The sequence below is a fragment of the Coenobita brevimanus genome, chromosome 61, assembly GCF_032717465.1.
Source record: "Coenobita brevimanus isolate Jiangsu-jjx chromosome 61, ASM3271746v2, whole genome shotgun sequence".
NCBI lineage: Eukaryota > Metazoa > Arthropoda > Malacostraca > Decapoda > Coenobitidae > Coenobita > Coenobita brevimanus.
In genome coordinates, this window is record NC_137014.1 from 1,664,221 (window position 1) to 1,688,997 (window position 24,777).

The following is a 24,777-nucleotide window of genomic DNA, read 5'->3' on the forward strand; positions in this document are numbered from 1 at the left end:
TGCTGGCGTTAATTGGATATACCTGAAGGTGTAGACAGGTGTAAGTGTAAATATTGAGCACCCGTTAATTAGAAAGGTGTTGGTATAAAAGCAGGGAGTGTGTTCTGGCAGCTCTCACGGTAACACTTGAACGGTGGTGAAGCTTTGGACATCCAGGAGCGTCACTAGAGCTTTGATATCCACTTTATATTATCCAGGTAAGCTTAACTTCTTTTACTGCCCCAAAGGAACAACCAAAAGCTCTACACATGCACGAGAGCCGCTTAGAGATTTGGTATCCACTTTATATTATCCCAGTAAGCTTTGTACCCCGAAAAGAGACAGTCAGAAGCTCTAGGCATCCACGACAGCCACTTAAAGCTTGATATCCACTGTATATTATCCCAGTAAGCTTTGTATCCCGAAAAGAGACAGTCAGAAGCTCTAGGCATCCACTACTGCCACTTAGAGCTTTGGTGTTCACTTTATGATATCACGGTAAGCTTTGTACCCCGAAAGAGAACGATCCAGAAGCTCTAGACATCCACTACAGCCACTTAAAGCTTTGATATCCACTCTGTATCACCCTGTAAGCTTAACTCCTTTTTGCCCCGAAGAATAAGCAACCAAAGTGATCATAATTTTTCTGTCTTCTTCCTAACACCGGTCATTCACTAACTTATCTTTGAGTTATGCATGATATTATATAAACCGGTATTCTCGTCGGTTAAGGAAGCTCCCTAACACCTCCTCCTTACCGATTTATTTCTGGATACGGCTGGGTAATATCGTTTTGTACCTTATTTAGACTGAGTACGGTGATATTAGTATGATTTATGTAACACAGAAGACGACGGCCAGATGTAAGAAGCAAAATAAATCGCTTAGGAACAGGTGATAGGGTTCTTAAATTCTTCACCGCAGCTGGGTTGGTGCTCGAGAGGGGCGCCTTCACGTGGTGGCACTGATATGGCCAGGTGGATCCTCTACCTGGTTATACAAGCCTCCTTCACCTGTCTCTCACGATAGTCAGGAGATAACGCTGTTTGACATGATGATGATGATGATGATGATGATGATTACAGATGCAGGTGGTATTTGACATGATGATGATGATGAGGAGGAGGATGAGGATGATAACAGATGCAGGTGGTATTTGACTTGATGATGATGATGATGATGATGATGGTGATTACAGATCTATCTATCTATCTATTGCCAGACGCCTCAATCCCTTTTGGGGTGGCCACAAACAAATCGCCTCCAAGTCGCCCTGTCCCCCACCATTTCACTGCCCTGCTCCCAGCTCACACCCTCCTCTCTCATATACCTCTCCACCCCATCCCTCCATCTCATCCTCGGCCTCCCCCTCCCTCTTCCCCCCTCCACCTCACTCACATACACTCTCTTCGTCAGTCTTTCACCCTCCATCCTCTCCACATTGCCAAACCACCTCAGTGTGTTCCTCATAACGCTTCCTATCACATCCACATCCACACCACAACTCTCCTTTATATCCTCATTCGTCAGCCTGTCTCTCCATGTGACTCCACAGGCTCCTCTTAAATAACTCATTTCCACTGCCCTCACTCTTGACTTGTGTCCTTCCAACAACGTCCAAGCTTCACTTCCATACGTTAGAGTTGATATCACAATACTGTCATGTAGTAACTTTTTCACTTCCATGCTCACTTCCCTGTTTCTTATCACTGCTTTCAAAGAACCAGCAACCTTTCTTCCCTGCTGTACCCTTTCAAGCACTTCACCCTCCAAACCTCCATCCTTACTCATCACACTACCCAAGTACTTAAACGTACTCACATTTTCCAATTCCTCACCATCCAACCTCGCTGTACATTCACTGACTTCACCTCTCTCAAAGACCATCACTTTACTCTTCCCTACATTCACCTTTAGATTCCGTTTCTTACACACTCTCCCAAACTCATCCACCATGCCTTGCAGCTCCCCTTCGTCTTCACTCAACAACGCAGTATCATCTGCAAACAACAGTACAGGGAGTTTCCAAACACTATCCTCTCTCACCAGGGCCACTCCAACATCCACTACCCTACCTTGTACCTCTTTTATTACCCCATCCATGTACAGATTGAACAACCATGGAGACATGACACAACCCTGTTTCAACCCAACTTTCAAAGAGAAAAATTCACTTAGTTCACCATCCACTCGCACTGCAGCCTTCGCACCATCGTACATACTCTTCACAGCATTCAACAACTTCCCCTCTACTCCATATATTCTTAACACTTTCCACAATCCTTGTCTATCCACCCTGTCATATGCTTTCTCCAAATCCATGAAAGCCGCATACAACTTCTTTCCCTTCTCTAGAAACTTTTCCACTAAAGATCTAAGAATGAATATCTGATCTACACAACCTCTTCCCTTCCTAAAGCCTCCCTGTTCTTCTCCAACTAATTTCTCTGTTCTTTCTCTAACTCTGTCAATAAGTATCCTACCATACACTTTTCCTATTATACTAAGAAGACAAATGCCCCTATGATTACCACACACTTCTTTTTCCCCTTTTCCTTTGTACAAGGGAATAATTATACCTGACTTCCAATCCTCCGGGACTCTACCTTCCTCCCAAGCCAATCTGCACATCTTCCACATCCATTCTACTACTATCTCTCCCCCATGCTTCAGCATTTCACCACACACTCCATCAATTCCTGGGGCTTTCCCCGATTTAACTTTCTTCATTGCTTCCACAACTTCTATCCTACTGATTTCTTCCTGTCTTCTCACCTCCCTCCTTCTCCCAGCTATTCCCCAGCCACTTATACTCGCATTACTTCCATCCTCTATGTTCAACAATTCCTTAAAGTGTTCTCTCCATCTGCTCACTTTTTCTCCCTTCTCCACTAGTAATCTACCATTTTTATCTTTCACTCCCCTGCTAACTTCACTTCCACCCTGTCTTACTCTTTTCACCTCTTTCCAGAACATTTTCTTACAGTCCCTCCACTTTACACTCAAATTCCTTCCAAATTCCTCATCCACTCTCTTCTTATTCTCTCGTACTAATCTTTTCACCTCTCTCTTTCTTTCTACATATAACTCTCTCTTCTGCCTCTCAACTTCTTCCACGCCCCTATTTCTCATCCATTCATTGTATGCTTTCTTCTTTTGTGCCACAGCCTGTCTCACCTCTTCAGTCCAACACGCTGTTCCTTGCATCCCCCTCCGTCTTCTCTTCCTTCCACACACCACATCACATGCTGCACATATTTCTTCTGTAAATATCCTACACACACTTTCCACGTCTCCCATCTGCTCCAGTTCATATTTGCCCAATCGTTCCTCCACTTCTCTCTTATACTCTGCCTTTTTCTCATCCTCTTGTAACCTTTCCACTCTCCTTGCAACTACTCCTTCCTCTCGTCTTTCCCTTCTTCTATTCCTCCATCTTACTTGAATCCTAATTCTGGCCACCACCAGATGCAGATGGTATTTGACATGATGATGATGATGATGATGATGATGATGATGATGATAAAGATGATGATGATGTAATTAATGATGATGATTACAGAAGCAGGTGCTATTTGACATGATGATGATGGTAATGATGATGAAGATGATTATGATAATGATGATGATGTAATTGATGATGAAGATGATGATGATTACAGATGCAGGTGGTATTTGACATGATGATGATGATGATAACAGATTCTGGTGGTATTTGACATGATGATGATGATGATAGATGCAGGTGGTATTTGACATGATGATGACAATGATAATGATAATGATGATGATGATGATTACAGGTGCAGGCGGTGATTGACATGATGGTGGTGAGTGCGGTGGTGGTGGCGGCTGTGGTGGTGGCTGTGGTGGGGATAAACTCAGCTACCGCCACCACAGCGCCAGGAGAGTGTTGTCCCTTAAGACGTGATGCTGCGGCCTTTGAAGACTGTAAAATAAAGCACAATGCACCTTACCTCCAATGCCCTGGTGATGAAGGTGAGGTAGTGGAGTCTTCATCTCTCTCTCTCTCTAAAACTATCTCAGTCTACCCCTCCTCGCCCCACTAGTACATTCAAATCCCCTCCTTCCTTTCAACTCTTCATCCTCAGTCCTACCCTCCCCCCCAAGCCACTCACTCAAGGACGCACTACACATCCATCTGATCATTCTCTTGTCTGTACGTTTGAGCCTACGAATATCCTCCTCCATTACTATCCAAGTCTCACTACACTCTTTAACACAAAACAGTAGTAGTAGTAGTAGCAGCAGCAGCAGTAGTAGTAGTAGTAGTAGTAGCAGCAGCAGCAGCAGTAGTAGTAGTAGTAGTAGTAGTAATAATAATAATAATAATAATAATAATAATAATAATAATAATAATAATAATAATAATCCTGACCCTACCCTTGGGTGGGAAAGTAGGTCTGGATGATGATAATAATAATAATAATTGATAATAATAATAATAATAATAATAATAATAATAAAAATAATGCACTTTCTCCATCATGCAGTGTGTGACTTCAACAACGAGCAATATCCCTTGGGGCAGACAGTCTTCCTCTTGCCGGAGAAGTGTGTGAGATTCGTATGCAAAAAAGTAAACGTGAGTATTTACCCTTAAACATGTAGGGGAATATTTATAAAGATTCTCAAGCACTTACTCTCTACCCTTTCAATCCACTGACGTATTTACCTGCCTCCCAAAACGCCAGGTATATGGGAGCAATCGGATCGTAAATTCCTATTGCTGTTATTCGAAAAAAAATTTAAATAAACCTTTCCAGCATTCAAATTATTAATCCTAGAGTATATATTTTATGTGTGTGTGCCAAGAATGATATCCAATTCCATTCAGATTTTTAAACGTTGTCGATGATCTGTTACAAGTGGATATGTTGGGTAAGAGAGAGAGAGAGAGAGAGAGAGAGAGAGAGAGAGCTCAGGAAATGGGTTCTGTGTAGCCGAAAACGATAGAGAAAACGGAGAATTCAAACGCTAACCTCTCTCTCTCTCTCTCTCTCTCTCTTTCTCACACCAAACATCTCCTTCTTCTACCTCACAACAATTTACAGTTTACCCTTTAGTGTAAGTTACCTATTTACATAACGAAATAAAACTCCTTTGATATGGTCAGGTACTTAGTCTTGCTGTGATAATTTGATGCTGTGGACTACCGGCTACTGTTTCTTTTCTTTATCTTTTTTTTTAGCATTACTTTCATGACTTTGGTGATGTCAAATGCAGTTACTGTCTCTTGACTTTATGGTAGGCGTGAGGGTGTATGTGAGTGAGGCGGAGGAGGGAAGGAGAGGGAGGGGTAGACCGAGGATGAGATGGAGGGATGGAGTGGAGAGGCATATGAGAGAGGAGGGTGTGCGTTGGAGGGAGGGGAGCGAAATGCGGGGGACATGATAAGATGGAGGCGATTTGTTTTTGGCCACCCTTTGCGGGATGAAGGCGTCTGGCAATAGATAAAAATATAGACAGATTTATGATATATATCTATCCTCAAAAAACTGACTATAACTATACTCCTTTTACTCTAACTTGGCCTAAAGTTGGCATCTCTCCATCTTGAATGCTAAGTTGTAATACTAGGTTAATACTAATATATGAGGCTAGTCACGAAGAAGTGCTATGGTGTGGATACAGAGCCATATCACCGTTTTCTGCCAATGAGCTATGTGAAGTAAGGAACAAAAGAATGAAAATCTGGGCCAAGTTAAGGTGAAAGTCCTATATGTTTTACCTCTACCTTTGATTAATAAGAACAACTAAAAAAAAAAAATACGCAACAAATTTCCACAGGTGAATTAATAAGAAGACAGGTAAAGGTGAGTAGGATAATTACCTGCGAAATTTTGGCTTCTTGGTACATTTTTTTTTTCTTATTTCTTGTTTTTTCCTTTCGACAGTCCGAGCCTGATGTAGTAGTGGAGACCATCAAAGAAAACTGCCAGTGTAAGTAGTAGTAGTAGAAGTAGTAGTAGTAGTACCGGTAGTAGTAAGTGTTGTTATTCCTGTTATTATTATTAGTAGTAGCAGTAGTATTGTTGTGTGTGTGTGTGTGTTTGTGAGAGACAGACAGACAGACAGACAGACAGACAGACAGAGACAGACAGACAAAGACAGAGGCAGACAAATAGACAGACAGACAGACAGAAAAATGTGTGTGTGTGTGTGTGTGTGTGTGTGTGTGTGTGTGTGTGTGTGTGTGTCTATCTGTGTGTGTGTGTATGCGTGTGTACCTCTTCACCTCTGCTACTGTGCCTCCCAGGCTGTGTAAGTCTTGGAGAGCTGTACCCCGAAGGCCACGTACTGAACCACGACACAGCCCGGTGCGCCAGGGATGTGTGTAAGGGGGGGCAGTGGTACACGGTCGTCGAAGAAGGGTGTAAGTACCGTATTCTCACCGTACTGCACCATACCACCTCCCTCCGCCTTCACCATAACCAGCACTTCCTTCACTATGTAAGATCAAAGTCCTCTCACCATACCATCTCCCTCTGCCTTCCTCGTACCGGTCCGCTCTTCCTTCACTATACCAACCCACTTCACCTTCACTATACCAGCTCAAGTGTCTCTCACCATACCAGCACCCTTCACCTTCCAGCTCACTCTGCCTTCACCACACCAACGCTCAACACCATCCTCACACCACCTCAATACCACCTTACTCCGCGTAGATGAATAAAAATGAATACTTGTTTTCCGCGTCTTTATCATCCGCGTATGGACTGAGCTCAGGTAAAAACGCGGTACTGAACAATCATCTCATTGAACGATTACCTGTTTTATGTTGATGAGGAACGAGATACAGGTTCTACAGTAAAGCCTTTCCCTCTGAAGAACAATAAATCTTTCTATAATATGCTATGACCTCAGACCTTCGTGATAGTGGTCTTTAGAAGGGGACTAGTGAGGCGATGGGGATTGGTGGAATAGCATAGTAATTAATAAGGCTTGATTGTGGTAGTTCCAAGCCTTATTTAATGTAAACTACTCGTATTTCACATCACAAATAAGACAGCAAATGTGAGCTAAATCGGTTGCTTTCTCTTCCTATTGGGTAGCACCTTTCTGAAGTGAGTAGCTGCTTTCTTTACACTACATACTCACCCACGATGGAGCACAGGTTTTTATCGCTATTAATATTCTCTATGTGTCTCCTCTCATCTACCCAAGTCACCCCTAACCACCTACCTTCTCATCATTTGCTCATCACTTACTCCCACATTGAAATCGCCTAATAGAATAGTTTACCATTTCTCAAGGATGCTATATACCTTCTAAACTGCCTCATTTGCTAAGCTGTGGAGCATATGTGTTTCTTGGAAGACTACTGATGTTAGATTATTTTGCTGTTTTCCGCGAATCGTCAGACATTTTAGCGAAAGTGAAATTAGATACAAAATATCATAATAATTACCCATCTAATTCCAACACCGACATAGACAGATAAAGAGATAGAGAAACAGACAGACAGGTAGATATATAGATAGATGGCTTACATATGATCATAAAAAGTTTAAGGACATAATTCTCGCCTGAAATACTAGAGTTAAGGTTCCTGGTCTCCTCATGTCTGACAACACCAATATTTTTGTGTATCGTCACTGGATTAACACAAAGGTATTTCCCACTGTTGTCAGGCTGCGTCCACAACAACCAGGTGTTCTTCCCCGAGGAGGTGGTGGCAACAGGCCCCGGTGGCAGCGAGTGTTGGCAGAAGACGTGCGTGGAAGGCCAGGTGCTGAAACGGGACCTTACCTGCTGTGAGTCCCCCCTCCTTCTCACCTGTATTTTACCTGGCGTGGGAGAAATCTTTGCACCTCTTATTTAGCGATTTCTTTTTGTATATTACGCCTTGAGATTCTGTTGTATTTTCTCTCTCTCTCTCTCTCTCTCTCTCTCTCTCTCTCTCACCTGTAATCTGCCTGGCACGGAAGAAATCTTAGCACCTCCCATTTAGCGATTTATTGTTTATATTACACCTTGACATCCTCTTGTATGCTATTTATGCCGCTTAATTTCAACATACTTTGCATCAATAACATAACTAGGGGAAGATGTTGATGTGCAATAGGTAAAATAAATCGCCAATGAAGAGATGTTACGTAATCCAAAGAGCCACTTAGAATATATTACAACTATTTAGATCAGTTTATGTATTCATTTATTTATTTGCATATTTATTTACAGCTGCCTAAATAATTCCGATGCTTTCATTTACCTCAATGTAGTCACCAAACTTAGAGAGAGAGAGAGAGAGAGACTTATTTCTCTGACTAGCAACACTTCCCTTCTTCACTACCATCAATCTATCCATCTATTGCCAAACGCCTTAATCCTGTAAGCGGTGGCCACAAACAAATAACCTCCATGTCACCTTGTCCCCTGCCATTTCTCTGTCCCTCCCTCAACTTACACCCCTTTTCCCATACACCTTTCTACTGACCCTGACGAGTGGATGACCTTGTTGCATCGTGTCTTGCAGGTTGCATTGAGGGCAATAACATGTACGAGTGTGGGACGCAGTTACCCGCAGACCCTGACTCCTGCCTCACCTCCTCTTGCGTCGACGGTGCTTTTGTCAACTTCGAAAATGAAGGATGTAAGTGAAGTGAGGATGATAATTGAAGTTTACAGCTGTCACAACGAATATTAATTGTATTTTGATAAGGAAGTAAGCATTATAGATACGTTTGTCACTACAGAAAGTCAACCATTACCACAATAGCTCAGGATGTAGGTGAAGATGAAAATTGCAGTTACAGGTGTTGTGACAAATATTTCTTTTAGTCTGATAGGGACGTAAGAATTATAGTTGTGTTTGTCAGTGTAGAAACGCAAGTATTTAAGACTTTATTTTATAGCACAGAAAAGCTTCGTAAGAGATCTAAGTTACAATTTGGTAGCATAAGTCTCCTAAGTTAGGGTTTATTGCACCTAGAGTGAACCATCTTAACTATGTATATTCTAACCCTATTTTGAAAAGTTTGTAAGTAAGAATATTTCATGTCTATGTCTTACAGCCTGATATTACCCCCATGTGAACAGATATAAGAAGATATTTAGCTTTTAGAAATGCTATTACTTGTGCTTATCGCTGGAGAGATTTGAACCTCGATTTTCTACGGGCAGGTGTGAAATGGCAGCCAGGTGTGTGTGTGTGTGTGTGTGTGTGTGTGTGTGTGTGTGTGTGTGAGAGAGAGAGAGAGAGAGAGAGAGAGCGTTTCTACACCCGTCCCTTTTACCTGAGCAGGCTGTGTGGTGGACGGCCAGGTGTACAACGACAGTCAGGTGGTGAAGGCAGGTGTGGACAGGTGCGAGGACCTGGTGTGTGTGAGGGGCGAGGTGGAGCGGCAGGCGGCAGACACATGTGAGTATCCCACATCACTATACCACACTACCACACCATTATACCACACCACTATACCACGCCACTTCACCACACCACTATACCACACCACTACACCAAGCCACTATTCCACACCACTATACCACACCACTATACCACGCCACTACATCACACCACTATATCACACCACTACACCAAGCCACTATTCCACACCATTATACCACACCACTACACCAAGCCACTATTCCACACCATTATACCACACCACTACACCAAGCCACTATTCCACACCACTACACCACACCACTACACCAAGCCACTATTCCACACCACTACACCACACCACTACACCAAGCCACTATTCCACACCACTATACCATACCACACCATTGTACCACACCACTACACCACACCACTACACCACACCACCAACAACCAAGGAGATTCATTCCTACCTCATAACCAAGCCGTCGAGTTCATACAGGAGTTAATGAACGGATCTTGAATTTGGGCCTCTCTACAGACCAAATCGTCTATAATCTGTAAATATTTTCTCTTTTTCCAGGCTGTACGGACCTGAATGGCAACCTGTACCTGCCTGGCGAGGTGGTAGAGGCGGACGGTAAAAAGTGCTTGATGAGGGTGTGCAGGGAAGACGGTAGCGTTGAGGATCTGAGCATACGTGATGGATGCAAGTGTGAGTATTGCATCTTTCTTGAGTGCAATACGCAAAGGATGTGAGTATTGCGATTTTCTTATGTGCAATACGTGAAGGATGCAACTGTGAGTATTGCAAATTTGTGTGCAATACGTGAAGGATACAACTGTGAGTACTGCAATTTTCTTATGTAGGTAGGTAGATAATTAGACTGATGGATATGCACAGATAGATAGATATAGATAGACAGATAGATAGACAAATATAGATATACAACAAATCGATATACTGGTGGTTATGCATAATTAATTCGATTTTATAAACATCACTGGCTAAATATCACTCATTTATTTTTTATTATTTAATGGCAGTAAATCCGTATCCACCAGTTTATATGTACGTGAATTAACTATATGATCCCTTCAGACCGACGACTTCTCTCTCTCTCTCTCTCTCTCTCTCTCTCTCTCTCTCTCTCTCTTTAGTGTCTCTAGATGCTTGTATTCAGCTTAGGACGTTATTAGGGTGAAGAAGAAGAAGAATGAGGAGGAGGAGGAAGAAGAGGAGGAGGGGGAGAGGAGCAGGAAGGAAAGTAGCAGGAGAAGAGAGAAGGAGAAAAGAAGGAGGAGGAGGAAGAAGAAAAGGAGGAGGAGAAGAAAGAAATACAAGGAGAAACTGATGTAACATACTTAATCTCCCCAGGTTGTGTTCTCGGCTGCTTCGTCTTTCCCGAGGGCACGACAAAGGACCTGGGTCCCTGTGCCAATACCACCTGCAAAGAAGGGGAGTGGACCAAAGTGAACATCAACCCCCAGTGTGAGTCCTTCCTTCCTAACAACTCCTTTTGGGGCGATTTATTTTGTTTACTGTAGCTTTGTCGTCTTCTTAGTGTGAATCCTTCTTTCGTAACAACTCCTTTTGGGGCGATTTGTTTTGTTTACTGAAGCTTTGTCGTTTTCTTATTTCTTATTTTGGTGATTTATTTTGTTTACTTAAGCCGTGTCGTCTTCTTATTTCTTACTTTGGCGATTTATTCTGTTTACTAAAGCTTTGTCGTTTTATTTTTCTTATTTTGGCGATTTGTTTTGATTACTAAAGCTCTGGCATTTTCTCCTTTGCTAGTTTTAGTGATTTATTTCCCTTACTTCAACAAAATAAATCTCCATTCTCTTATCTGCTATTTGGGCGATTTATTTTGACTTCTCCAACTTTATCATTTTCGTCTGTGTTATTCTGGCAGTTTGATTTGTTTCCTATAGCTTTGTCGTTCTTTTAAATGCTATAATTATTTTTTACGGACTTTGTATCAATAACTTTCAAGAGGATGTTTATGTATAATGAACAGAATAAATCACTAGGAAAGAAATGTTAGGAAACCTCCCATGACACTTAGAACATTGCCTGTCATCAAAATTAGAATACGATGGCAATTTTCTCCCCCACTTCATGAAGGACAAGGTAAGAAGCTGAGGTCCGAGAATAGCGGCTGCGAGAGTCCTGTAGGAAGGAGTTTTACTGAGTGTTAGTGCGTACTCTAACATACGGGTGTGAGACTGTGGTGTGGCGTGAAAAGAAGAGTTTAGCATAAGAGCAGTGGAGATGGGACTGTTGAGGAATGCATGTAGAGTGTGGAGAGTGAACAGAAAGAGGAATAATGCGATTTGCGACGGATGTGGAGTAAGGAAGTCCGTGGAGAAGTTGAAGAGTGTGTGTTTTCATGATATGGGAATGTGGAGAGAATGAATGTGAATGGGGTGATGAAGAGGGATTTGTTTGAGCGAATTTGATGATGAACGGAGGCGTGGTTGGCCAGGAAGAAGGTGAATAGATGTGGTAAATGAGTGTGTGAGAGAGAGAGGTATGGAAGCTGATGAGGCTAGGGAACTCTGACAAGAGATCGAGCTGACCTGGATGAATTTTTTACAAAGCAGTGTACGACCAGGTTTTGGCACCCCTTTTTAACTTGACAGGCGTTGGATTGATTATGTTGATTTGGTGTATGTGAAGCCACGAGCGAAATAAGTTTTGATCCATAAGCTAGAGCCAGGATTCCGGGGCCTGGAATGGTGAGTGAATGGGAGTGTGGCCCATTCAGTTGCGAAAAATTTGGGTAGGATCTCATTCTTTCATGATCTTTCTGGTTCTCACCCTACCCCACCCCACCCTAGGGTAGGAAATGGGGGGATGGATGATGATGATGATGATAATGATGATGGTGATGTAGAAGGTCAGGTAGCGGCAATATTCCCCCATAAATATGATGATGTGATGATGATGGCGATGATTTGAAGGACAGGTAGCCAATCTTCCCCCGTGAACCTTGGCCCCCTCACAGGTTCCACGTGTTCGTGTTTGGGCGACCCACACCTGAAGACATTTGACGGGGCCCTCTACGACTACTACTCCAAGTGCAACTACACGATGGTGCAGATCGGGAACGGAGCCACGGTGCCGTCCTTCGTCGCCATGCACATGAAGAGGTGTGGCAAGCCCTTCACGGACGAGGTGTCATGCAACGGGGACCTCACCGTAGCCCACGACGACCACCACTTCGTCTCCGTTAACCCCGCGGGACTGGTCAAGGTGAGTGGCCGGTGTTCTCGTATGGTTAGAAGATTACTAACACCTCTTCTTTACCGGTTTATTCCTGATTCAGCTCCATTACTATATATATATTCTTGTGTGTGAGTCTTAGTGCAGTATCTCGTACGGTTAGGAGGGTTACTAAACACCTCTTCCTTACCGGTTTATTTCTGTTTCTGTTCCGTTACTATATACATTCTATGTCACCGTTATGAAGATATTAGAAGCAAAAACGAGGATATTGATGGGTAGTTTCGAAAATAAATCGCTAAGGAAGAGGTGTTAGGGACCCGGTCTTAGCCCCTTGGTTCATATATTCCTCGGGTAAGGCGGCTCCCTAACACCTGTACCTTAGATATTTATTTTTGGATGTGGGTGGGTAATAGCCTTTTGTACAGTAAAAATTGTTCTCATTAACGTGTAAATTACCTCCTACCCACCAGGTGAATGGGGCAGAAGTGGGTATGCAATACACCACCAAAGATTTCGACCTTGTGGTGCTGGATCAAGGGCTGGAGGTATTTATTGTCACCTTCAACGGTTTGCTGGTGAGTACTGATCACTTTTTTATATATTAACCCACTCTTCCACCACTAAGTACGAGGCAGACACGGCACTACGTCCAAAATTCTCATAAATATCTCCGTTTTCAAATGCCTTGTTTAGTTCCAGTCTCTTCTCCCTGGCTTCCTCAGGCTTGTAATTTTAAGTTTTTCATAAGATTTACTCTCTGTCTTCTCTGGCCTCGGTATTAATAACGCATACCGTCTTGAAGGGATCCATTTCTTTTATTTTTTCTTAAAGGCTGAGCTTTTCTATTGATGCTCTGTCTATGGAAAATCTGTCGCCTTTGCCAACTTGCACTGATCATACTATAGTCATTTTACCTTACCTTAGCCCAGGTGTTTGTCCCTTTCACACCTTACATCACGTGCCTCAGTGGCAAAGTAAGACAATGCTGTGTCCTTGCATCCCCTTCCACGGCACTTCTTCGTGACTTGCATCTCGTATTCTAGCGCTAATCTCTTGCCTGAACTCTGTAATCAAGCTGGAGTGATGGCACTTTTAGGCCAAGTTGGAGGGAAAAGGGTATAGCTGAAGTTTGCTCTCGTTCAGTCAGTTATAAAGAAGAATTGCTGTTCTTAATCACTCTGACCTGTAATTGCTTGCATTCCCCTCTCAGTAACTGTTTTAGTGGGACTTATTCGTAGTGGCTTTGGGAGTCTCCTAACACCTCTTCCTTAGCGATTTATTATTACCTCTCACTATCCTTTTCTGTGTACTGATGCAAACCAGGTCGGTATTAGGATGATTGAAAACAGTATACAGATGAATATTAATGTTTTGTGTACAAAATAAATCACTGAGAGAGAGGGATTACGAAGCCTCCAACACTGTCCAATGCCTTAGTTATTTATTTATTAATTCATTCATGTATTGCCATTCATTACAAACTCCAATTCTCTCATGAAGACTATCTCTAACCCGAATAGAAATCAGTGCAAAGAAAGCAGGAACGATATAAAGGTAAATACAGGAAGAAGAAGTTACAGGTAGGGAGGAATTGTGGTTTACAGTTTACATGCAGTACGTGTAAATACAGGAGGAAGGAATGGCAGGTTTACAGAAGTTGTGGTTTACATGAAAATACGTGTAAATACAGCAGGAAAGAATGACAGGTTTACAGATATTGTCGTTTTAGAGGCAATACGTGAACTTCAAATTGTCGTTTTAGACGCAGTACTGTACGTGAAGTTTGTAGTTTAGATGCAGTACTGTACGTGAACTTTGTCGTTTTAGATGCAATACTGTACGTGAACTTTGTCGTTTTAGATGCAATACTGTACGTGAACTTTTCCAATTGTTACAGGTACGGTACGTGAAGCATCCCGTCACTCCCGGGCTGTTCATTCACGCACCTCCGGACCAGCAAGGCGCAAACTTCCACGGTCTTTGCGGTAAATTCAACGGACAAAAGGATGATGACTACACTGCCAGGTTTAGTGAAGCCCCGAATGCCCTGGGCGATTTTGCCAAGTCGTGGAATGTAAGTAGTGTTATTCCGTGCGGTATTACGCCCGAGCTTTCCACCGTGCGAAAGGGGTGTTGTTTTGCTCTGCGTGTGTGTGTGTGTGTGTGTGTGTGTGTGTGTTTTACAAAATGACCCAAACAGATCTGATCGTACTGAAACCAAACTTGTCGGATGGGTTGAAGGTAAGTCAAGGGGTTCACTTATTTTTTTTTTACAAGGTCAGAGGTCAAGGTCAAATAACAGGTCAGCTTAAAGTTTTGCTCCGATTTTGACCAAACTTGGTGGAAGGGTTCAGGGTAAGCCAAGGATGAACCTACCTGATTTTTAAAACAGAGGTCAATGTCACGGAAAGGTCAAAGGTCAAGGTCATAGACAACTTTGGTTCGATATAGACCTAACAGGCTTGAGGGGGTCAGGGTGAAGGAAGGACGCATGGATCGGATTTTCTGTACAGGTAATTAGAGGTCAAGAGAGGTCAAGGTCACGAGATAAGGCCAACTATTCGACCCGAAAGCACAGACAACCTTGACTTTGCTTCGTCAGGTTGGAGGGTCGGTATGATTAGTAACCAAGGAGACTCAGACCCATTTCATAAGACACTGGACTTCGTGCATCACGGCTTAGTATTCAAATTATGGGAGTAGACCAGTTCCCTCAAGTAGTAACAGGCCGACTATAGTGAGTTCAAAAGTTCAAAGTTCAAATATTCAAAAGTTCAAATGTTCAAAAGTTCAAGTGTTCAAAAGTTCATGTTCAAAAATTCAAAGTTCAAATGTTCAAAAGTTCAAATGTTGAAATGTTCAAAAGTTCATGTGTTCAAAAGTTCAGATGTTCAAAAGTTCATGTTCAAAAGTTCAAACGTTCAAGTGTTCAAAAGTTCAAATGTTCAAAAGTTCCCTACAGAGACTCTTGGACTATGAGGCCTGGAGATGCGGAGGGAATACTGAAGCAACAATATAGTCTGGCGAAAAGAGTATGTCAGGCCATTCAGCTAGATAGATAGATAGATAGACTGATAGATAGGTGGATGGATAGATAGACAGATAGATAACCTGTACTGTTACTGGGAAAAATTCAACTAAGGATGGTTAAGAACTTCACTTTGATATTACACGCAGAAACTTAAATTTTTCTCCTACCCTGCACAGTTTACCAAAAAAATGCATTATAAATTCAGCTCTACCTTTATAATGCATCTTTTGAGTCTGCAGATGTAAGTAACACAAGTAAAATGTTTTCTTTCAGACGGGAGAGTCGTATTACAAGCCGGACTGCCAAGAAAGTGACAAAGATTTGCAAGGACCGTGCAATGCCAAGAAAAGGAAAAGGTTTGGGCCTCTGTGTGAAAATTTGCTCAAGGTGTGTCCTGCCCTATATTTCTCATTACTTGCCTCATACCCCCAGTTCCAGTTCCATACCCCCCAGTTCCAGTCCCATGCCACCCAGTTCCTGCTCCATACCACCCAATTCCTGCCCTATGCCACCCAGTTCCTGCTCCATACCACCCAGTTCCTGCTCCATACCACCCAGTTCCTGTCCCATACCACCCACTCCCTGCTCCATACCACCCAGTTCCTGTCCCATATCACCCACTCCCTGCCCCATACCACCCAGTTCCTGCTCCATACGTCCCAGTTCCTGTCCAATACTCGCAGTTGTTTTTTTGTCATGTTTGGAGATGATACTGCACTGGTGACTGATTCGGAGGAGAGATTGAGACAGTTGGTAGAGGAGTTTGGAAGGGTGTGTGAAAGGAGGAAATTGAAAGTTAATGAGAAGAAGAGTAAAATGATGAAGTTTACGAGATTGGTAGATGGTAGGGGGATGAATATAGTTTTGAATGGTGAGTTGCTTGAGGAGGTAGAGTGTTTTAAGTATTTAGGGTCACATGTTGCTGTGGATGAAAGAATAGATGCAGAAGTGAAGTTTAGAATGACTGAAGTAGGAAAGGTCCTGGGAGGAATGAAAAAATTGTTTAGATGTCGTTCGCTTAGAATGGAGAAGGTTGTATGAGGGTGTTGTGGTACCGACTGCGTTATATGGGACTGAAACATGGAATATGGGTGTAGCAGAGAGGAAAAGTTTGAATGTAATGGAGATGAGGTGTCTGAGGAGTATGTGTGGAGTGACGCGTATCGATCGAGTGGGAAATGATGAAGTGCGAAGGAGAACTGGAGTTGTGTGGGAGATGGCTGATCAAGTTGAGCAGAGGGTGTTGCGATGGTTTGGGCATATGGAGAGAATGGATGAAGAGTGACTGGTGAAAAAGATAACTGGATCTAATGTGAGAGGTGTAAGGCTGAGAGCAAGACCACGAACAGGGTGGATGGACAGCGTGAAGAGAGCGTTGGATGCGAGAGGGATGTCTGTTGAGCAAGGATGAGTGGCTGTGCATGATAGAAATGATTGGAGAGAAATTGTGAATGAATAAATGATGACGCAGCCCTGAGGGGACATTCTCCCGCATTCGGTCTGATCAGCTGATCAGGCCAGGTACGGGCAAGGGGATGGGTCCATTATGATGTGGCAGGAGTAAACCAGCTCTGCTGTCGGGCCCTGCTGCGGATGTCACTGATTGCACTGCGCAGTTGAGCCTCGTGGGGTGTGGTGCGGCGAGGATCTGTCCTTTCTCTCCTTGGGGCTAAGATGCGAATGAATGTGTTTGAATGGATGAGTAAATTGGGAGTGTGTCGTCCTGTCTCGGCTACCTCCCTTTCCTTGGGGGAAGCAGCCTAGGTATAAAAATAGATAGTAAAAGAAAAAGTAAGTCTCTTCACCCCGGGGATGTATACCAAACTGGAAACGTAATCGGCCCTTGTGTGTGTGTGTGTGTGTGTGTGTGTGTGTGTGTGTGTGTGTTCTCGGACCTGTACTCCACCTGACCTATCTCTGGCGTGTGCGTACAGGCTACAGAGGGCGTGTGCGAATCACCTGTGCGCATGGGTACCTGCCTTGCGGACATGTGTGGCTGTCAGTTCGGTGACGAGGAGAGATGTTTGGCCGCCATTAAGCACATCATTGAGAACGAGTGCGGTAAGTCTCTCTCTCTCTCTCTCTCTCTCTCTCTCTTAACGGTATTTACAGATTACCTTGCTGGAATTAAAGATATTTAGCGCTTAACTTCAAAGGTATTTTAAAATTAACTTCAACGGTATTTTTAAATCAACTTGGTGGAAGTAACGGTATTTTAAGATTTAATTTCAACGATATTTTTAAAGTAACGGAATTAACGGTATTTATAGACTTTTTAAGGTATTCTTAGATTAACTCCAACGGTATTGATTGATTAACTTCGTGGAATTAACAGTATTTTTATATTCCAGGTCCGCTCAACCTCGAATGCCCTCAGTAACTACAAGAGCGACAGTCACGCCCTGTTCGACACTTGCCATAACCAGTAAGTGGGGAGTGAACGAAGACTTTCCCTACGTTTAAGCCGTTTCTTTACGTATCCGTTAATAATTCTGGAACAAAGGGACAATTCTTTATTCCTGTACAAGGGAGGAGTATTTATAGTATTTGTCATTCCTTTCCATGGGACACTTCTTCACTAAGACTATAATCTCTTTCGCCTTCCTACCCCCCCTCCCACACACACACTGGGTACCACTCCCTCCCCCTAATAAAACATAACATAAACAAACCTAACTTCACCTAACTTACCCACTACGCATCACTGCTCGCTTTAAGTAACAAACATCCACTTTCCCTTACACATCGTCAGAAAATTATATAAAGTAACAGTAAAGCAACATGGAACACTCAGGAACAGTCCCACTCTCGAGATCTGATGGGTTGGGACTGCAATCAATCAGCCAACACTAGACCAAGCTCAGAGTCCAAGGAAATGAGCTTCGGCAGGTTCTGGGAGCTTGTGTGAGGCTTTTTCTTGAGCCTCAGGGAAAGGAGCTGACAGAAAACCACTAAGAAAACCAGCTGCCTAATTGGACGAAGCTACTATTTCTTTCTGACTCACCTCTGACTCACCCCAGACTCACCATACTCCTGCCACGGCTAAACTCACGCTTCTGACTCTCCTTATACTGAGTCATCGGGCGCCCAGAAGCAGGACTCCTCTTCTCAGGGGGCAAACTCCTGCCCTCTATCCCAGCACTGAAGTCTAAAAACAAGCAGCCTGCCCTGGACCTTATTACAGTGCCTCGAGACCAAATAAAGCAGTAAAGACACCTGAAGAAACACACGCACACACACACACACGCAGGTCTTCTTGTAATGACCTCTACATTCGACACTTACATTTTAACCTGTCCCCCACAGTATTAAAAAAAAAAAAAAAAAAAAAAATGCTGCTCACACATGGAACTGGGGATATTGTCTAGTTTTCCAGCAATTTTAAACCATCCCCCCCCCCCTCCGTGTCTAAGTGTCGTCAGTCCACCTGCCGCGTCTAACGTATGAATATAAACTGTGTTGCTTCTTCGGAGACACAGAATCCCAGAGTTTGTCTTTCTGTGACTTAGGGTACTGTTATATGGACTGACGATTTAACTTGTTAGGTTTTCTATTTCCAAGCCATTTTTTTGCTGCTCTTATGCCCCCTAATAATAATCTTCGTGTTTGTTATACTTACACTGTATATCTGTTTATCTGTCTATTTCTATGTATCTATCTATGTAGGTGTGTATCTATCTATCTATATATCCACACCCCAGCCATAGCATGTTGGTCTTGTCACTGATACCTCGTTCTTCTGTTTCAGGGTGAAGGAACGGTGCAGTTTTTAAAGATTATTGAAAATTATGAGGAGCCTGCAACCAGAAAAGAGAGACACATTAACTGCAAATATTTTTAAATGCAATGCTAAACATATTCTTGTCAACAACGGTGTTAATTATAGTGATTAAAAATTTAATTACAGTCAAAGCTAGAAAATATATTTAGTCTGTTATTCAAAGCTGGATTATTCCATGATTTAGAGTTAACATTTTTATGTACAATTTAATGTTTGCGAGTGCTGCATATTTTATGAACAGATCTTGAATTTAGTTCTACTGTATGTTTTTTTTTTTTCCTTGGAAGCAACAGCCTTGCTGGCTTCTGGCCTTTGGTTCCTTCTTCCTTGTAAAAAAATAAATGAATAAATAAACATGTTAATTCACTAGTTACCACATAAACCTCTTTCGAATTGCTGTAACTCTTACCACCACCACACTTTGCTTTATATTTTACACAGGTCTGCTTTTTATGTCTGACTATTGAATTGTGCACTACATGTCAGACTTTTGGGACAGTATTAGGTAAGCTGAATACCCGGAGCGAAGAAAAGTGTTCATGTATGGTATGGCAAATTAGATTTTACTGTCGCTACAACATACTGGAAGCTGAAAGGGGAAAAAACTCCATTTCCTCTGTATGTGTACGTTCCTGGAACTTTGCTAACTATCTGAGTGTTCCTGGCGTCTCTTTAACCATCGGGATGTCAAGCCACAAACTTAAGATTAGCTTTCTGTCCTAACTCCGATATTTTTTTAAGCGGACGGCGAGGAAAGGCAAGCGCAAGATCTACCCGTTTGTCTAGCTCAGTGGTTCCCAACCTTTTTTCTGCCTTTTCCCCCTTCAACCAGTTCACCTGTTCGGATTTCCCCCTTTCATACAGACAAGGAAAAAAAACAGTCAAAACACAAACTTTACTTGCTTAATAATACAAATAACATAATAATCGTAGCATAAATGTTGATTTATATTTTTATACAGTACTTCAAGGAAAGTCAATCGCCACATTCTATGAGATTTTTTTTTCTGTCGGCTAATAGGTAGTAATTTGTATTTCCCTCAATAAATTTCCCCCCTGGAATCCTGAAATTTCCCCCAGGTTGGGAAATGCTGGTCTAGTTCTTCCTGGGAATAAAAGTCTTAGTTACGACACATCCAACAAGGTACCTGACCAGTCCCACTACACCTAACCTCACCTGCGACCTCCTAAGTTCACCTATTGTTTTTCTCTAACTTGGCCCAGATTTTCGTCTTTTTGCAGCTTATTTCATGTAGATCAGTGAGAAAAATACGATGCTACAACCCTACATCCTCTCCACAGCACTTCTTCTTAACTAGCATCATATTCGAACGTTAATCTATTGTTACATCACAGCAACTAATATGGAGAGATGGCAGTTATAGGCCAAGTTAGGGTACAATGTGAATAACTTATCCTAACCTTGCATTCCACCACTAGTAACCTCACCTGACCTCACGTGACGTCAAGTTGGGTCCTGGGTTCGACATTTCTGTCTGGGAGGTGTGTGGAGTGCCTGAGGTGGACACTGCAGGACTCCACACCACCTCATCCACACGCACTCTAAGGCAGGACACACTTCACGCTTAATGGAGTGTGTGTGGCGGCCAGTGTGAGGTGTGGGTGGGAGTGACAGCCTCCTAAACACACTACACACTTACCAACACATTAGATATACAGTATTAAACGGCAATACACAAACACTACGCAACGAGTATTCAACAGGACTGCAATACACACACTACGCAACACTGACCAACACACGAGATATGCAGTATTTAGGCTTGCAGATATACACAACACAAAAATAATCTCTAACTTCATTATCTGAGTGGATGGAATACAAAAGGAGGCATCGCAGTGAAGGGATTGACAGAGGAGAGCATCATCATCATCATCATCATCATTAAGAATTTCAATAAACAGCCTTACACTTAATTCTCGTGGCAGTTTATATTAGGTTAGAGAGAGAGAGAGAGAGAGAGAGAATGCAGCATCACTCTTGGCAGCAGGGCGTTGTCATGGTAACGCTACAGCCAATCCGCCGGAGGTCACTAACGCCCCTATTGATCCACGGGTATTTATTGAAGGATACGCACCTATCTCTCTCACTCTCTCTCTCTCTCTCTCTCTCTCTCTCTCTCTCTCTGCCAAAAAATCAATCCTCAAAATAACAGAAATAAAAACATAAAAATGGGAGGTCAGGTCGCGCCCTCTGACCCCTTCTGTATCCCACGTCACCTGCTTTTACACACCAGGTGAGCAGGCAGGTGTACGAGCGTGAGGCGTGCTTAGTAACATTATTATTATTATTATTATTATTATTATTATCATCATCATTATCATTATTACTATTTCTATTATTATTATTATTATTATTATTATTATTGTTATTATTATTATTATCATTATTACTATTATTATTGTTGTTGGATGGTGAGGGTATGGAGAATGTGAGTACATTCAAGTACTTGGGTAGTGTGATGAGTAAGGATGGAACTTTGGGGGATGAAGTACGTGAAAGGGTACAGCAGGGAAGGAAGGTTGTTGGCACACTGAAAGCAGTGATGAGAAATAGGGAGGTGAGTATGGAAGTTAAGAAGTCACTGCATGATGGTATTGTGATCCCTACCCTGACGTATGGAAGCGAGGCGTGGACCTTGGAAGAGGGGAACAAGTCAAGAGTGAGAGCAGTGGAAATGAGTTACTTGAGAGGAGCATGTGGAGTGACATGGAGGGACAGGTTGACGAATGAAGAAGTGAAGGAACGTTGTGGGGTAGATGTGGATGTGGTTGAAAAGATTAGGAGAAATACACTGAGGTGGTTTGGACATGTGGAGAGGATGGAGAATGAAAGACTGACTAAGAGGGTGTATGTAGGTGAGGTGGAGGGAGGGAGAGGGAGGGGTAGACCGAGGATGAGGTGGAGGGATGGAGTTGAGAGGTATATGAGGGAGGGGGGTGAGTTGGGGGGAGGGGAGTCAAATGGTGGGTGACAGAGTGACTTGGAGGCGTTTTGTCTGCGGCCACCCTTTGCGGGATTAGGGCGTCGGGCTATAGATAGATAGATAGATGTTCTTGTTATTATTATTATTATTATTATTATTATACTACGACTATTCTTGTTATTATCAATATTACTATTACAATTATTATTATTATCATTATTAATATCATTATTATTATTATTATTATTATTATTATCATCATGCTCATCATCCTCCTCCTCATCATCATCATCATCATCATCATTATTGTTATTGTTGTTGTCGTTGTTTTTATACCTGTTATTCTTGGAGAAAGTTTTGAATCAGACGCCACGCCCATACAGACCAGCCCACAACGACCACCTCGCTTCATCACCAGCCCAGCCCGTCCCGCCCACTCCTCCGCACCCTCCCTAGTCCGCCCACTCCTCCGCACCCACACTAGCCCGCCCACGCATCATACCAACGGCTTTATATAGAGCTTTAGGCTATATATACTAGGCTTTATCGGCTTTATAGATCAGTATAATAGATCCTGGTGTCAACACACCTCCATCGTATATCGGGGAGACGTAAAGCGAGCAATATCCGTCTCCAAAAAGATATTCAGTTATTGGTATTATCCTCGTCTTTGCTCAAAAAAAGTATATATGAATTTTTATATATTGGAAAAAAACGAAAATTAAAAAAAATATCGAAAGACAATAGGGCAGTGGTTACAGTTTGGGGCAAAAGTTTTAGTCATTTTTTTTTTCCTACTTTCCACTTCCTCGTGACTATTTCTTACGTCACGTCCGTCACTCTCCTTCCTGCTGAGTCACACCAGCGGACAGGGAAGTACAGCAAGCCTCTCACAGCTCCGGAAAGTGACGAGTTCGGGAGGCGGAAGTGACAGGTAGAAGGGGTGAAATTTTTGCGCCCTGCTGTGCCTGTATCGTGGGAAAGTCTTGTGTGTGTGTGTGTGTGTGTGTGTGTGTACATAGATAGATAGACAGATAGATGGATAGATAGGTAGACAGATAGATAGATAGGTAGACTGATAGACATAAATAGATAGATAGAATTATATAAAGAAAGGTAGCAGGTACATAGATAGATAGATAGAGGGACAGATAGACAGATAGATAGATAGAGAGATAGATAGACAGATAGAGATAGATAGACAGACAGGCAGACAGACAGACACAAGGTTGGCCAAGAAATACGGTAAGACGAAGTTAGAACACACGAGTTACCTTGAAGACACAGATAAGAAACTGCAAGAAAGGGACAAGGAAGAAGGATATACCAGCTAAATCTTGAGGAATATACCAGCTAAATCTCGAGGAATATACCAGCTAAATCTTGAGGAATATACCAGCTAAATCTTGAGGAATATACCAGCTAAATCTCGAGGAATATACCAGCTAAATCTTGAGGAATATACCAGCTAAATCTTGAGGAATATACCAGCTAAAATCTTGAGGAATATACCAGCTAAATCTTGAGGAATATACCAGCTAAATCTTGAGGAATATACCAGCTAAATCTTGAGGAATATACCAGCTAAATCTTGAGGAATATACCAGCTAAAATCTTGAGGAATATACCAGCTAAAATCTTGAGGAATATACCAGCTAAATCTTGAGGAATATACCAGCTAAATCTTGAGGAATATACAGCTAAATCTTGAGAAATATACCAGCTATATCTTGAGGAATATACCAGCTAAATCTTGAGGAATATACCAGCTAAATCTCGTGGAATATACCAGCTAAATCTTGAGAAATATACCAGCTAAATCTTAAGGAATATACAGCTAAATCTCGAGAAATATACCAGCTATATCTTGAGGAATATACCAGCTAAATCTTGAGGAATATACCAGCTAAATCTTGAGGAATATACCAGCTAAATCTTGAGGAATATACAGCTAAATCTTGAGGAATATACCAGCTAAATCTTCAAGTAAATAATCCCGGAAGTGAGGCAGCCAGAGCGAGAATGAGCATAGGCGTCATTTCCTTCTGAAAAACTCAAGAAAATGCAGCGTCTTGTAAGGGGGACTAGGATGGTGTAAAGGAGAGCTGCCAAGACAATGGGGAAACTTTCTTTTTTTTTCCCTTTTGTGTTTTTCGAGAGAGGAAGAAGAGGAGGAGGAGGAAGAGCAAGAAGGAGAGGAAGATGAAGAGGAAGAAGGAGAAGAAGAAAAAGATGATGATGATGATGATGATGAAGAAGAAGAAGATGATGATGATGATGAAGAAGAAAAAGAAGAAGAAGAAGAAGAGGAGGAGGAGGAGGAGGAGGAGAATAAGAAAGAGAGAGAGAGAGAGAGAGAGAGAGAGAGAGGGGGGGGGAGAGAGAGAGGAGGTCGGCGCTTTGATGGTCTTTATATAAAACACAAATAAAACATGATCAAACATAAATAAATCTCCCAGG